We start from the raw sequence: 16088 nt of genomic DNA, 5'->3' as shown, positions 1-16088 counted from the left end.
TGTTGATAGTATTATAGATCCTGTTTCTTCTTAAAAGTAAAGTTAGGTTAGCCAGAGCCGGTTTGGCTCAGTGGATAGAGCGTCAGCCTGCGGACTGAAGGGTCCTGGGTTCGATTCCGGTCAGGGGCATGTACCTGGGTTGCGGGCACATCCCCAGTGGGAGATGTGCAGGAGGCGGATGATCGATGTTTCTCTCTCATCGATGTTTCTGACTCTCTATCTCTCTCCCTTCCTCTCTGTAAAAAATCAATAAAATATATTTTAAAAAAAAAAAGTTAGGTTAGATGACTAACACTGAAGATCATCAATCCTTCCAAAATTCTAATTCCAGACTAAGAGGTTTAGAAAAATTTCACTCCAAATTATATATTTCTATGAATGCAAAAATGATAGCTTAAATTATTAAATAATTATTATCGCCCCAAGACAGAAAAAAATAAACGATTAGAATAAAGAATAAACCAAAATAAAAACTAAGTATTTCCTAGTTAAACAAACACCAAAGAGCTTAATGCCGTCATCATACTTTAAAAAGTGGTTTTAAAAAAACAATGGAAAAGGCTTTAAAATAAATGGTGTGCTTTTGGAATATTACTAGATTCCCCTATCTCTCCACCACCCGCCCCGCCCCCCCCCCCCTCCCCATTACAGTAACTACTTAAATCATGCAAGGGAGAATTTAGATCTTGAAAAGGATGAGTGCTTTCTTTATCACACCTTCCAGGTTGATTTTCACCACAATGTTTTCTGGCAGCTATTCCATACCATTTTCCCATAGGAATATGATGGCTGTAATTTCAGACCAAGAAATTAGTATAATAAAATCACAAATTTAATCAACAGCATGCCAAAGATGAAGACAAAACATCCACATCCTTTAAAATAAACTGTTCTCAACAATGTCCTTAAAAGTCCTTAACGGATGTTTATAGTTTATTTTATACAGTTCTATATTAGCTTTTATAATGAACATGTATTGTATAATCTTCAAATATAAATTAAAAATATATACATAATAGGTCGACTTACACTTGATTTCCTCTAGATGATTACAATTCTCTGGGTAGAACACAAGGGGAAAGAATAATAATAAGATGGCAAGTGAGAGACTGCTTCAGACAAAGGTAGAGCAAAAGAGATAAAAAGGTGTTTTATGTTTTTTAACTCAGCCACCAGAATATAAAGGACACAAATATTCAGGACAGAAGCTCAACCCAATAAAGAGAGGCTGCACTTTGGGTTGGTGCTGCTAAATATTCTATCTTTTAGGAATCTGAGCATGGCAGATAACTCAAGACTTATTATACAAAGTAAATACATTATAAATGGTCAACTTGGTTTGGCTAAATGAGTGTATCACCTTCAAAATTCCACAAAGGTAAACCTATGATATAAAAGAGTAATATATAGATAGCCCAAATGCTTGAAATATAAACAAGCAATACCCACTAATCTTAGCCAAGTCTAAGGCAAAATATATTAGGAGGAATTGAGCAATATAAAAATGTACTAGAACACCTGGGTTATTCTAACTTTTTCTAGTAAACTCTGTAGGTTTCAGTTTCTACATTTTAAAATGAGGTCTATTCCAGTCCTAAAATTCTACAATTCTTTATCTCCTCCTCTTTTTCCTAAATATATAGTATGAAATAAGCAAAAAAAGAATTAGTGTTAAAATTATTCAAGTATGGTTATTTCCTTTAGCTATCATACCCATTTCCTCATGTAATTATTCAATCATTTAACATTTACTAAATGCCAAGCAATAGAACTAAAGATGAATAAGTCACAATTCTAGTCTAAAGGAAATTTACAGTTTTTAAGGAACAAAAGATAAGTTAATTACCACATGAAATAATAAGTGCTGCAGAAATGATAGTACTAGCACAAAGGGATCACCCAACTTGGGTGCTGTATATAGGGGTATAGGTGGGGAATTTAGAGAAGAGGTTAATACTGAAATAGAGTCTTAAGGATGACTATGAGGAGACAGACACAGATGGAACAGACATAGATGGTGCTGTAGAGGAAAGAGCATGAGCACAAGTGTGAACGCACACAACCCACAAGAAAGCAGGCCACACTGAAGGTACAGCGAAAATTGAAAAACAGTGCAGTAGAAAATGAGGCTAAAAAAAGTAGCATAAAAAAAGTAGCAAAGGGTCACATCATGAAGCATCTTGTATTGTTTCAACATTATGACAAAAGGCAAATTAAGCCTGGTCAATGTGGTTCAGTGACTGAGCATCAACCCATGAACCAAGACGTTGCCAGTTCGATTCCAGGTCAGGACACACACCAGGGTTGTGGGCTTGATCCCCAGTAGTGGGTGTGCAGAAGGCAGCCAGTCGATGTTTCTCTCATTGATGTTTCTCTCTCTCTCTCTCTCTCTCTCTCTCTCTCTCTCTCTCTCTCTCTCTCTCTCTCTCTCCCTCTCCCTCTCCCTCTCCCTCTCCCTCTCCCTTCCTTTCTCTCTAAAATATAAACATTAAAAAAAGGAACAAATTAAGGCTTTTAAAAAAGTAGTAACAATTCGAATAGAAATATGCTCTTGCTGAAACTTTGAAGGCAGACTAGAGGAATTAGATGAGACAAGGAGACCACTTAAAGTACAATGACTATATTGTGTGTTAGAAAGAAACAGTAAATAAGCAAGTAGGCTAGAATAACACCCACATTTCTGACTCCAGCAACAAGAAGTAAAAACGCTTTGAAAATAATTTAAAAGAATTGACATTTATTTGTTATATTTAATTTATAACAAATAGTAATTTATCTTCTAATAGTAATAACTAAACAATACCTCATAAAATTTTTTTAAATTCTTACCCAAGGAGTGAGGATATTTTTCCTATTTATTTTTAGAGAGAGTGGAAGGGAGAGTGGGAAGAGAGAGAAAGATCAACATGAGATAGACACATCGATTGGTTGCCTCCCGCTGGCGCCCTAACGGAGGGCCGGGGATTGAACCTGCAACTGAGGTATGTGCCCTTGACTGGGAATCGAACCCGTGACCCTTCAGTCCAATGAACAACTGAGTAAAACTGGCCAGGGCTCAACTTTTTTTTAAATAAAATTCTGGCTCTGGCTGGGTGGGCTTGGTTGGTTGGAGAGTCATACTGTGCACCAAAAAGGTTGTGGGTGGATTCCCAGTCAGGGCACATACCTAGATTGCAGATTCCATCCCTGGTTAGGGCATGTACTAGAGGCAACTGATCAATGTGTCTATTTCTCTCTTACTCTCTCTCTCTCTCTCTCTCTCTCTCTCTCTCTCTCTCTCTCTTTCTCTCTCTTCTCCACTCTCTCTAAAAGTCAATGGGAAAATATTCTAAGGTGAGGACTAAAAAATAACAAATAAATAAATTAATAAATTAATTCTCACTACTTCATTAGATAATGGTAACAAAAAAGATTAGTGGGAAAAATATTTATTTATACTGTCAAACACTGGACCATAAAGGACCACATTCTAACAATACATTTAGAGTTTTAAAAAGAAAGTAATACAGGCAGTTCTGTATATAATTATCTATTTGTCCTGGGTACTTAATATCTATATCTGTATCTATATTTACTTCCAGGATTAAGGTGAATATATAAAATACTCATTTCCAATTGGGACAGTTGACATAAATGTTGTCTAAAGTTCTAAAAAAAGTTGCTGAGTTTACTGACCTCCTTCTAGCTCTATTGGGTTCTACACTGTGCAGCTTCAAGAGACCAGTAGAGGGCTGCAACAACTCAGAGAAATGGTTAGGCAGTTTTACTTGTATCTCCGGCATTTAGAGCTGAAAAAAATCTAAGAGCCATTACATTTCCACTACGCTGTCAACAGATTCTAAAAGGGGACAGGAATAATCTCCCAAATCCTGAAAATTAGAACCACCAGTAATTCAGCACTTTGTCACCAGCTCCTTTCTCCTTTCAAAATGGTAAAGTGTTTGGAGGCCAAATAAAATCTCACTAACAGTGATTAGGAGAAAAGGTCAGTCAAAATGAGTTTGCAATTCTCTACTTCCTTTCAGACCCACTGCTCCACACGCTACTACCAGACTAATAATCCTAAAATAATTATTTCATTAGGTTACTTTCACATCTACTTTATCAATTCTGTTTTGCACTATGCAGCATTGAAGTCTAACTTTCCTTTGCCTAGATTTTAAGTCAGATTTCTACCTCATGTATACAACTTATTTTCAACTCCCCTAGTCAGACCACTCTTACTGTTATATAAATAATACAGAGTTAAAATGAAAAGGTCATTGGGGTAAAATTTGAAGAAAGAAACAAATTTACACAGCGTCTACAGAGAAAGGGAGAAGTCACTGTTGGAAAAAAGTTTATGCATAGAAAGGGAGATAGAAATTCCCCTGGGGGAGTTAGGAACTGGACCAAAGGTATATAGGGGCCTTCAACTGAACTTATAATGTTTAATTCTTAATTGGTGATAGGCACCCAGGTGCTCATTTTGCTATTTTCTGTGCCTTTTAAATTATCTGAAATATTTCAAAATAAAAAGTTTTTGATATTGTAAGTTTGCCCCCTCTCTTTCCCTCAAAAGACAAGCAGCTGATCTTTGCAACATATACCTCAGGTGCCATTCTAAGTACTACTCAAAATTTAATCCCAAATAATGCCCTAACTCACTTTTACTGCTTTTGTTAAAAAAAAAAAAAAAAAATGATCAGCACATACTTTAGGCTTAAATGAAAGGAAAGGACTTTTAATAGCTTACAAAATTGGGTGTAGTTTTAATAGTGGCACATGGAAATAGAAGAGATTTAATTTAGGATAAAGGTCACAACATAAAAAGCCAGAATAGTTTTTTAATCACTGCTTTTTTTTTTTAAATGTTTTTATTGATTTTTAGGAGAGGAAGAGAGAGGCACAGAGAAATAGAAACATGAATGAGAGAATTATCGATTGGCTGCCTCCTACACACGTGCTACTGGGGATCCAGCCCACAACCCAGGCATGTGCCCAGGCCGGAAACGAACTATGACCTTTTGGTTCCTGGGTCCATGCTGAACCCCTGAACCACATGGGCTAAGCATAATCACTGCTTTTGAAATATAAGTCTGTGATCCTGAAAATCAGCTTTATTGATGCCCAAACTCTTTTTGCAGTTTTAGGTAGCTGAAATCAGTCCCCTATATGACAGAGCAATGCTAACATCAATATTAAGTTATTTATAATCTGCATACCATACTATTTGCACCCAAACCCAACAATAGTGTAGGTTATAAACAATACTGCTTAAATCATAGACAAAATTAAAGCTTCCATATGACTTCACACCAGGATTGAACTGTTTAAGCCCTGATCTGCTCTTTCACTTTTTCTGTATCCTGCTCACTTTCCAACATAAATCTACTTACTATAGTACACACACGAATTCAGGATAACTGCATATTTCAAGGAATTTAAAAGAAAACATGCTCTAAACTGGCTGAGGGTAGCAGTATGTATTATCGGTAGCTCTTCTGGCCAGACCAGTTTAGAATTATAAACTGTTTCCCTGCCAAAGTATGCTGAGAAGAATAAAGAGAAATATGGTAATGAGGGACCAGTGCAGAGTAAATTCACTGTATTCTAATAGCTGTTAGGAAAGTAACAAGAAAAAGGTGGTACTGTGAAAACTCCAACACCACTGGGAAAGAATATGTGCATTATTTGGTTTTACTTTTAAAATAAAACATGTCTTAATCACACAAATGTTATGAATTGGGGGAAAAATAGACAAGCCCCACTGACGGTACCAATATTAAAAAGCTTTATCTATTAAAGGAAATATACTGTAAAAATGCCTAAAACATAAGTTTAGGACTATTTAAGAATAGTATAGTTCTACATCAAAAAGCTGAACTTAAGCTTTTTCACCAGGGACTTGGCAATATGGGTTGCATTCGCACCAAGACCGTGAAGAAGGTGCCGGGGCCATCATCGAGAAGTACTACACGTGCTTGGGCAAGGACTTCCACACCAACAAGTGCAAGTTCGAGATCACCATGATCCCAGCAAGAAGCTCCAAAACAAGGTCTCGGGCTATGGGGGCCCGTGAGAGGCACCTCCATCAAGCTGCAGGAGGAGGAGATGGAGAGGAGAGACAACTATGTGCCTGAGGTCTCAGCCTTGGATCAGGAGATCACTGAAGTTGATCCTGACACTAAGGAAATGCTGAAGCTCTTGGACTTTGGCAGTCTGTCCAACCTGCAGGTCACTCAGCCTACAGTTGAGATGAATTTCAAAACACCATGTGGAGCCATTTGAATCTTTTGCTATGCTGTAATATTATCAATAAACCATGGACAACCAAAAAAACTGAACTTAAATTTGCAAGTTAGTGATTCTTAATCTTTTATGGACAGGCCTGTTTCAGAGCCTGAAAGTCATTAGGTCCTTTCTCCTGAACAACTATTTAGTAAAGAATTTGCAATGTAACTTTACAATGTTTATAGGACCTCTCCCTAATTATGGATCCTTGTTTTACATAATTATCTTTTTCTGCTAAATTTTAAGTTCCATACACGCAGTGTCTTCTGCTTGTACTTAGCATTGGAACCTAATACCTTAAAACCTAAAAACTTTTTCAATAATCTCCTCGCCTCCTAACTGAATTCCATACTTCTAGAATTATTTTCTTTTAAAAAATGGTATTACATCATTCCCCATTTTGGAAATTCATTTCTATTAAGCCCCTTATTCTAGTAATCATTGCCTTTTTCATCTGCTACCCATGTTTTCTCCCTTACTCCCAGTTCATCCTCTTATGTCAGTCAGACCATTCTCGTGACATTCTTAGCCAGTCAATAAATATACACTGACCTTTTACAGTGTGATGGACTTGGAGGTGCAACCGTGGCTCAGTGGTTGAGCATCGACCTATGAACTAGGAAGTCACGGTCCGATTCCTGGTCAGGGCATATGCCCGGGATCCCCAGTGTGAGGCTTGCAGGAGGCAGCCGATCAATGATTCTCTCTCATTTTTGATGCTTCTATCTCCCTCTCTGAAATCATTAAAAATAAATACTTTAAAAGTCAGAATGTCAACAAAACTCCTATGTACGAGGGAGAGCAATCTGAAATCTGAACTTTCACCACTCTTTCAAGCAATAAGGTAGCTTAAAAATAAGATATTTATCACTAATATTTGTGATATTTCCCCCAATTATGGCCCCAATACAATTTAGGAGGTTAGTGAGTTCTCTTTTTCTTTAGTCACTCTGATTAAAATGTTTCTTTAGGACAATGATATCAGTATCAAGGTGAAGTTTATTAGAATAGCCTCTTGAAATGTTAACTGTAGTCCTTCTGTAGCTATTGAAAATAATTTGCTTCTGACAGCTCACATAAAAAGAACCAACCACTGCCCTAGCCAGTTTGGCTCAGTGGCTAGAGAATCAACCTGAGGACTGAAGGGTCCCAGGTTTGATTCCGGTCAAGGGCACATGCCTGGGTTGTGGGCTCGATCTCCAGTGGGGGGAGCATGCAAGAGGCAGCCGGTCAATGATTCTCTCATCATTGATGTTTCTATCTCTCTCTTCCTCTTTCATCTCTGAAATCAATAAAAAGCTTTAAAAAAAACCACCACCAACAACAACTATATCAGGATCTCATAGGCTTACTGTCCAATCTTCCATGATTCTAATAAGGTATTTTTCTTTTTCTTTTTTATTTTTTGACCCAAAAGTAAAAAGTAGAATAGCTGGTCCCTAAATATTTTTCATTAAGTCCCAAATTTAAGAAACTGCCTCTTTTTCAGCTAAGACTCTTAGTGGCAGAACACAGAGAAGTGATTAAGAATGGGGACAACAGAAATGTCACTTTTTAGACCTGTGAATATCTACACCTCACATAAATGTTCAAAGCCTCATTTTCCTCAGCAATATGTTAGAATAATAGTATCTGTTTTACAAAGTTGTTATAAAAATTGTCTGAATGTTTCACTTAAAACTTTGAACACAGATATTCTAAACTAGAGGCCCAGTGCACGGATTCATGCACCAGTGTGGTCCCTTGGCCTGGCCCTGCACCCTCTTGCAATCCGGGACCCCTTGGAGGATGTCAGACTGCTGGTTTCAGCCCGATTCCTGTAGGCCAGGCCGAGGGACCCCACTGGTGCATGAATCCATGCACTGGGCCTCTAGTATGCCTATAAGATCTTTAGTTAATCTCTTCCTGTCCTCCTGCTTCCCTCTGAGATTAATCAGTCTGTTCCATGTTTCCATGTCTGGGCATTGAGCGTCTGCCCCCACGTTGTCAGTGTGCATCATAGCTACCGGTCGAACGGTCACTTAGGCTTTTATATATATAGATGCTCAACAACTGTTTATTGTAAACTTTAGCTTCAAATTTACAAGTAATCTGTGCAATACTAAAATATGCTATATTGGTTTCTAATATTATCAATTTAAAGCACTAGAAAAAAAGGTCTTTAAACTTAACAGCATAAGCCAGTAAACAAAACCTCTGTCTTAACATTTCAATGTATTTTAGTTCTACAAGATAACCTTAACATGAACTACTCAAAGCTAAGTTTACAAAGGAAAATTATCTCCCGTTATTGCTGTATCTGGAAACTAGTAACAGACAGCATTGCAACTAAGATACTTTCACTATTACTTTTTTAAAAACCACTGTTAAACTGATTATGTATGCATGAGTGTATAGGAGAATGTTTTCAAATGCTATATGAAGAAATTTTATATTCTCTCCAGAGGAAGTCAACTACAATTTTTAAAATGTTCCATAAGTGGCTTTACTAAGATTAGAAGTGGGGATCAGAAAACATATCTGCAGGGAGTTATAACCTATAAAACAGCAGGTGCTGAAAACAAAGCTAAGACTAAGTAAAAACCAAGGGATCTTGACACCTTCTTACACAGTAAGATCTGTATTTGTTTTAAAAATAGCATCACCACTTCTTATATGTATAAAAAGTTTATAACATACAATGTGCTGTCCACATGTAATCACATTTGTTCCTTCCAGCAGCTCTGTAAATTATGTAGAAAAAATTTTTATAGATTAAGAAGGCAAGGTTCTGAAAGTTAATGTGATTTGTCAAAAACCACAGTTAGGAAGTGACAAATCAATAATTTAAACCCTGGCCTACTCACTTATATTTCAACTAGAGGCCTGGTGCACGAATTCATGCATTCGTGGGGTCCCTCGGCCTAGCCTGCGAGGATAAGGCTGAAATCAGCTCTCCGACATCCTGCGAGGGGTCCCAGATTGCAAGAGGGCAGTTCTTGGGTGACGCACCCCAAAATCGGTCTCCCTCCACTCTGGTTCTGGGTGTCATCTGAGAACTACAGCTGCCAAGTGACTGCAGCTCGGCAGCTCCTGCATTGGGTGTCTGCCCCCTGGTGGTCAGTGTGCGTCATAGCTACTGGCCGGTCTACTGGTCGCTTAGGCATATATATATATATATATATATATATATATATATATATATGATGTTCTTTCCACTACTCCATAAAGCTACTTCTTAAAGAAAGAGGCAAATTAGCTTCTTCACAGAAAGAAACCTCTAGCCCAGGGGTGGGCAAACTTTTTGACTTGAGGGCCACAATGGGTTCTTAAACTGGACCGGAGGGCCGGAACAAAAGCATGGATGGAGTGTTTGTGTTAACTAATATAAATTCAAAGTAAACATCATTACATAAAAGGGTACGGTCTTTTTTTTTTTTTAGTTTTATTCATTTCAAATAGGCCGGATCCTTTCTAGGCCTTTATTTTCTCATCTGTAAAATGAGAAAAAGAGATTAGAAAATATGAGGTTTCTTCCAGTTTTAAGGATAAATCTCCAAGATTGTACTCTTTACACAGTAAGGTATTTTACAAATAGATGTTGATACTAGTTTTAACAAGTTCCAAGTCAGAAAATAGTGTCACTAGCTCTTAGGCAACCTATTACAATTACTGTATAAATTCTTCATGCCTATCTGATAGATGTTGCTTCAGTAGCACCAAGTTTATATAAAGAAAATAGTCTAGTCTAGCCCTAGCCGGCTTGGCTCAATGGATAGAGCGTCTGCCTGCGGACCAAAGGGTCTCAGGTTCGATTCTGATCAAAGGCATGTACCTTGGTTGTAGGCTCCTCCCCAGGGCTCTTGCAGGAGGCAACCAGTAGATGTATTTCTCTCACATTGATGTTTCTCCGTCTTTCCCTCTCTCTAAAAAAATCAATGGAAAAATATCCTCAGGTGCGGATTAACAAAACAAACAAAAAAACCCAGTTATCTCACTAATCATTCTCTTTTTAGACTAAAATGATGTTCTTAAAACATGAGAACAGTTTAAAGAAAATGTAACTGCTAGTCAACTAAGAAATTTAAATTTATTATTATTATTTAGAAAAGCCTCTTTTCTAACGTTTTCCAAATATCCCTACCGACTGCCATTTCTCCAGTCTACCTCAGAAGAATGTCACATTTTCAAACAATTCTATAGAAAAAAAGTGACATTTTTTTTAAAAAAGAAACATAAAAGGAGGGGTGGGGAGAGGAGGTGAGGGCCCTCCCTTCTTGATATTAAAGAACGAAAAGCAGAGATCACACAACATATATCCAACTAATTTTTTCCTTATCTGAATATTTTTGTTCTCTCTACTCTTCCTCAATTATTCTTTATGGAATACACACTAGAGATTCCCACTTTCCCAGCTCTACTTGTTCATAGCCATTCTAGCAACAACCATGGAAACTATAGAAATTAAGATATTAAGGGCATCCTGCTTTTTTGTTTGTTTGTTTTACTTTTCCTTCCATGAATACAACTTAACTTGGGTTTTACTTCATTTTAACACCGTGCCTGTTCCTAAAAAGAACACACTCTGAACAGTTAGGCTTAACGTTAGTCAAACCGTATGCAGATTTTTAGGTATTTAGTTAGTGCTTGTGTCAAATATAAAAGATCTTTAAGCAGTAAAACACTTCTACTTTTGCCTATAATCTCCTGGGGAAACATTTCAAAACATTAAATGTTTTTGTGTTTAGCCCAAATTAAAGACTCTGCTCAACAACATGATTGGTTAATATAGAGACTTGATCTTATACAGTCCGACACTATCTCATTTGTTTTTAAGCCACTTGGCACCAATAGAACATATGTTCTGCCAGTTCTGAGCTAATCTCCAGGAAAGCCTTTGTATGATTGAAGAAACTGAAACACATCAGTGCCCAAGATTTTTTAACAGCCTACTTTAACATGTGTTTTTAATAGTCCATTAAAAATAGCTACTTTATTAGTCTTACTTTATTTACATAAACCGTTTTTAAAATTAAAAAAAAAAAAAGGAATACATGATTGAAAACACCGATTCACTGCAACTTCAGGATTAGAGAGAGTAATTGCAAAACGTTCCAGACCACGGGATCTGCAACCCATTTCACCCGCGTCCGCCTCCTGGCCGCGGGTGAGCAGTGGAAATGACAGCCTCGATGACTACGCTGCTTAAAATGTGTCCTACGACTTCAACTGGTGCGGCAGCGCGAACTTCCCATCCGAATCTGTTCCTGTTATTACCGAAACAGCTGTCAGCTGGGCTCCGGCACCCTCTTTGTACAACCGTTCGCTCCACGCTCTGCGATCTCCCGGGATACGTCACACCATATTACACCTCAAGACAAGCCCCGAGAGCCGGACGCGCTCTGAAGGTAGAACATCCTTCCAAGGGACACTCGCGAAACCAGGGAGAGCCGACTGCCCGCTGCGGCCAGGACCGCACCGGCATTTGAGACAGGACTGCAGCGCGGCCGCGCTCCCTCCCCTGAGAGTATGCAAGTGGCGATTCTCCCCTCGCCGCCCTCTCCTCCGACCCCCGGCGCCTCCGAGGCTGCCCCGGGAGGGGTCGCGGCGGTCTCCAGCGGACGGCGACAGGGCCGCGGGCTGGGCGCGCCCCCGCCCCCTCGCGCCCCGCCCCGCCGGGTCCGGTCGCGGCAAGCCGGCGGCGCCCTCTCGGTCGCGCGCACTCTCACGCACACGCTCCTCCCGACCCCGCCATGTTCCGAGTGGCGGCAGCGGCAGCCCAGCCCCGGGAACGGGGAGTGGTGGCGGGGGGCACCCCGCCCGGGCCCCCGCCCCGTGCGGCGCCCCTCGCCCGGCCGGCAGCTGCCAGCTGCGCCGCGGCTCCCCGACACGGCTGGAGGGGCGGCGGCGGGCGGGGTGGCCCCGCGCCCGGCCACTAACGGCCTGTCACCGCCAGCCCGGCAGCTCCCCGGGCCAGCCCGGCGGCGCGAAAAGGAACGAGGTGGGCAGGGCACGTCCCCTACCTTGCTCTGGGGAGGGGGACGGGAGCAGCGCAGAACTGACGGGTCTCCTCCCGGGCGCCGGGGACGGGGTCGAAACCGCGCCCCTCCTTCCTCCTCGCCTGTCGCCACGCCCCCCTCACACTCACGGACCCCAGGCACCGTCGACACCGGCGGCTTTAGCCCCTGAGCGAGTGCCTAGGTGTTGCCGTCGCTCTCGTAGTCTTCGTCGCCGCTGCAACCGCCACTAACGCCGCCAGCGCCGGGCTTAAAAACATCTCCGGTCTCGGTCTGTCTCTCACCACAGCCTCCTCGCTCTCAGGGCAGCGCCGCCCGGTGATTGGCTGCGGCGCGGGCACGTGACTCCGCGGGCACGGGACAGGCGGCGTGACCGCCCCGCCCTTTCCGCCGGCCCCTCCCCGCGGCCCGCCTCTCTTTCAGCTCAGTGTCAGCGGCGGGGCGAGGCGGTGGGAGCGTACCAAGTGGGGGGTGGAGGTGGGGAGGTGCGGTCGGAACTCCTCCCGGCGCTCTCGTCCGCCTCCCCACCCCACCCGGCTGTCACTGCTTCCCCTAAGCCGGCGCGGGGAAGAGGAATCGAAGGGTGAGCAGAAGAGGCGCAGGCGCCGCTGACGCTAACGCTGCTGGGCCAGGCGGGATCTGCAATAGCTTTTTGTGGCGACAAGGGCAATGGATAGGACTGCAAATTTCAGGAAATGGCGACGACGGCGATGAAAAAGAGACTCTAGATAGGGTAATCACGTTATTTTTGCATGTGGACAAGTTTGCGAGCTCGGTCGGGGAAAATGATGCTGCGATCTCGGCTAGAGGCAAAGGAGGGGTATCTACCGCTATGTTGTGGGCATCGGGGGAGGCAGACCGCCCTGGCCCGCACAGCAGGGCGCCTGCTCGGCAACACCTGTGCTGGACCCTGCGGGACCCCGACCGGTGCCTGGGAGTTCCACGGAGCCGGAGCCGCTGCGTGCGGACTTTCACCAGCGCCAGGTGGGTCCGCAATGCCGCCCCGAAAGAACGTGAACGTGCACCTGAGACAGCACAGACTCAATACGCTCTCCCATTCACACCTCCCAATGACCTTCGTAAAGAAATTTAAGTGCATTTTTCTACATCGAGTTTGGCATTTAAGAGGGAACTTCTCAGGTACTGGAGAAGAGTGCATGAGGAAAATTTACCCTCTCCCAGCAGCAGGTGGACTTCCTTCTGGACGCATCTTACTTATATTGAGTTTAATCTGCGACAATTTGTACATGCTTTTATTTAACCACCAAAAGGGTTACATAATCGGAAGGAAACCATTTTATTCTGACTTCCTTCTGGGCGCTTTATTTACATCAAGGTTAACTCTCGCTTTAGCCGGTTTGGCTCAATGGATAGAGCGACGGCCTGCGGATTGAAGGGTCCTGGGTTCGATTCCGGTCAAGAGCAATTAAAAAAAGGGTAACTCTTGAAATTGTGTACATGCCTTATTTAACCACCAAAGGGATTATAATTGGAGTGAAACCACTTCTTGCATCATTAATAGTGGCCTCTAAGCTACAACACCCACCTGTGACGAGTACAGTTACAACTTTGCCACCAATCACAGATGTGCCATTTCAGACCTGACAGAGAAAGCTAAATCCCAACAAATTACTACCTAAAGCATAAACCTGCATTAAAGATCACTATTTTTTTTCCCCCCTAGGTTCCTCATTTCCCTACTCTAAAACATAGGGTCAATTGAGCACCTTGTGGCTAGAGATGGAAGATTATTAAATTTAATTTGGATATTTTTGGCATGAAATACAAAGAAAAAAGAAATCCATTAAACATTTAAATAACTGATATCGCTTAAGTCATTGAATTGGTTCTCATTTAAGTCACTGTCATAGAGGTCAAGTAGTATTGATTTCAATGGGAATAGCTATTTCTGTAACACTAAGTACCTCACTTAAAAATTGAAAGGTAGCTAATCTTGAATTTGCTGAAGTACATTAACCATAATTTATGGCAGCAGCCATATATACAACCTTATCAAAATCAATGAATACAGGAAGACTCATAGGCAATCATGATCCAAGTTACCGTTATAGACTATGCTCAATAGGACACTACCTGTAAAAGTTATTTGTAGAAATCAAGTTGCAAAAAATCTTTTAATGAAGCTCATATTAAGATTATACATGGAAAATTATAAATCAGGAACAATCTGTTATTTGAAAGGTTCTAATGAAACTCATGAAGGAAAGAGGACCTTATTTTCCTTTTCGATGTGAAACTAGAAATATAAATCAAGAAAGTAATTTTTTTTTAAAAAAATATATTTTGATTTTTTTACAAGAGGAAGGGTGAGGGATAGAGAGTTAGAAACATCGATGGGAGAGAAACAATGATCGGCCGCCTCCTGCACACTCCCCACTGGGGATGTGCCTGCAACCCAGGTATATGCCCTTGCCCGGAATCGAACCTGGGACCCTTGAGTCCGCAGGCCGACGCTCTATCCACTGAGCCAAACCGGCCAGGGCAAGAAAGTAATTCTTATTATAGATATTATGAATAGGTCTCAAAAGAAGCCTGAAGAAAACTAGTTGATTAGTAAGCTGCTAATAAGGCTTTAAACTGTATAGCTTGGTTTTTCGTTGGTTCAAGTCCTAGAATCAGTCCTAGAATCCATCTTCAGCAAGTGGGTAAAATATGTTTTCCTTACAGTACCAGGAGATCAAGGACCTCAAGCATTAAACATCACTCTTAGTCAAAGAAAAATTTTATCACATATAATTAGGAGTAGTTATTAGCAGACACCCAAAATGTGTATATTTGATTTATATGAACTAGAACCCATTCTACAAAATCTACTTTCAACTTATTTAGAGCTTCACACTTTTAGCATCAATGACCCTTATGTTTTAACTACAGTTAAGTCCAGTTAGATCATTCAAAAAGCTGCCAGGCCTGGCCAGTATGGCTACGTTGGTTGGACATCTCCCCATGCTCTGAAAGGTTGTCATTCAATTCCCAATCAGAGCACATGACTAGGCTTTCTGGCTGGGCCCCAGGTAGGGGGTGTGCAGAAGGTAGCCAATTGATTTTCCCCTGATGTTTCCTCTCAAGTCAATGTTTTTCTCTCTGTGTCTCCCCCTCTCCCTTCCTCTCTAAAAATCAATTTAAAAAATCTTTAAAAAATTTTTTTTAACAACTGCCATACTTCAGGAAGGTGAATATAATAAATGTAAAATAAAATCTCAGATGATAAATTATCATATGACTTAGTCTCTACAGATGTAAGACCTTTGCAATGAGTACTTTTTAAACAAAATTTTAAAATTATTAGAGAAAGGAGGGGGGAGGGGAGGAGAGAGAGAGAGAGAGAGAGAGAGAGAGAGAGAGAGAGAGAGAGAGAGAGGAAGTAAGAGGAAGTAAGAGAAAGAAAGAAAAGAAAGAACATCTAGGTGCCTCCCCCAGGAGCCGCAACCTGTGTACCTGCCCTGACTGGGATTCAAACTTACCACCTTTTGGTGTTCGGGACAACACTCCAACCAACCAAGCCACACTGGCCAGGGCTGCAAAACTATTATGTGCTGTAGAATTTTCTGGAGCAATGGCCTCTTCCAGTTACAGCAAGCAAATCTGAGCAATCAGTAACTTTTCCCCTAATAACTTTCAGTAGCAACTCAAAAACCAAAACAGATATTAAGATTTTTTGCTAACAGGGAGGATGAAAAGTTGAATTTTTAGTTTATTTTTGCCATTAAATAGCAATAAGTAAATTTCCTCCCCAAATGTACCTTTTTAAAACCAGCACAGTTAAGAACTGAGAAGAAATGAAGGACTGAGTGGTGG

The 16088-nt window shown here is 41.1% G+C and overlaps 1 protein-coding gene and 1 pseudogene across 2 annotated transcripts in view; one reads left to right on the top strand and one right to left on the bottom strand.

The window, feature by feature from the left end:
* The window catches only part of ANKRD12 (ankyrin repeat domain 12), a 108077-nt gene extending 95501 nt beyond the window's left edge, over window positions 1-12576 (bottom strand). The window contains exon 1 of the mRNA XM_081096500.1: window positions 12276-12576. The gene's annotated coding sequence lies outside the window, so the exon portion shown is untranslated. The remainder of the gene's footprint in view (window positions 1-12275) is intronic.
* On the top strand, window positions 5896-6270 carry LOC308522898 (small ribosomal subunit protein eS17-like; annotated as a pseudogene). Its single transcript has one exon. The product of its transcript is annotated as a small ribosomal subunit protein eS17-like (transcript).
* Window positions 12577-16088: the final 3512 nt, after the last annotated feature.

Source organism: Myotis nattereri, assembly GCF_964212035.1.
Source record: "Myotis nattereri genome assembly, chromosome: 8".
In the NCBI taxonomy this organism is placed as follows: domain Eukaryota; kingdom Metazoa; phylum Chordata; class Mammalia; order Chiroptera; family Vespertilionidae; genus Myotis; species Myotis nattereri.
The sequence above is the reverse complement of the archived record's forward strand: the minus strand, read 5'-3'. Positions and strand labels throughout refer to the sequence as shown.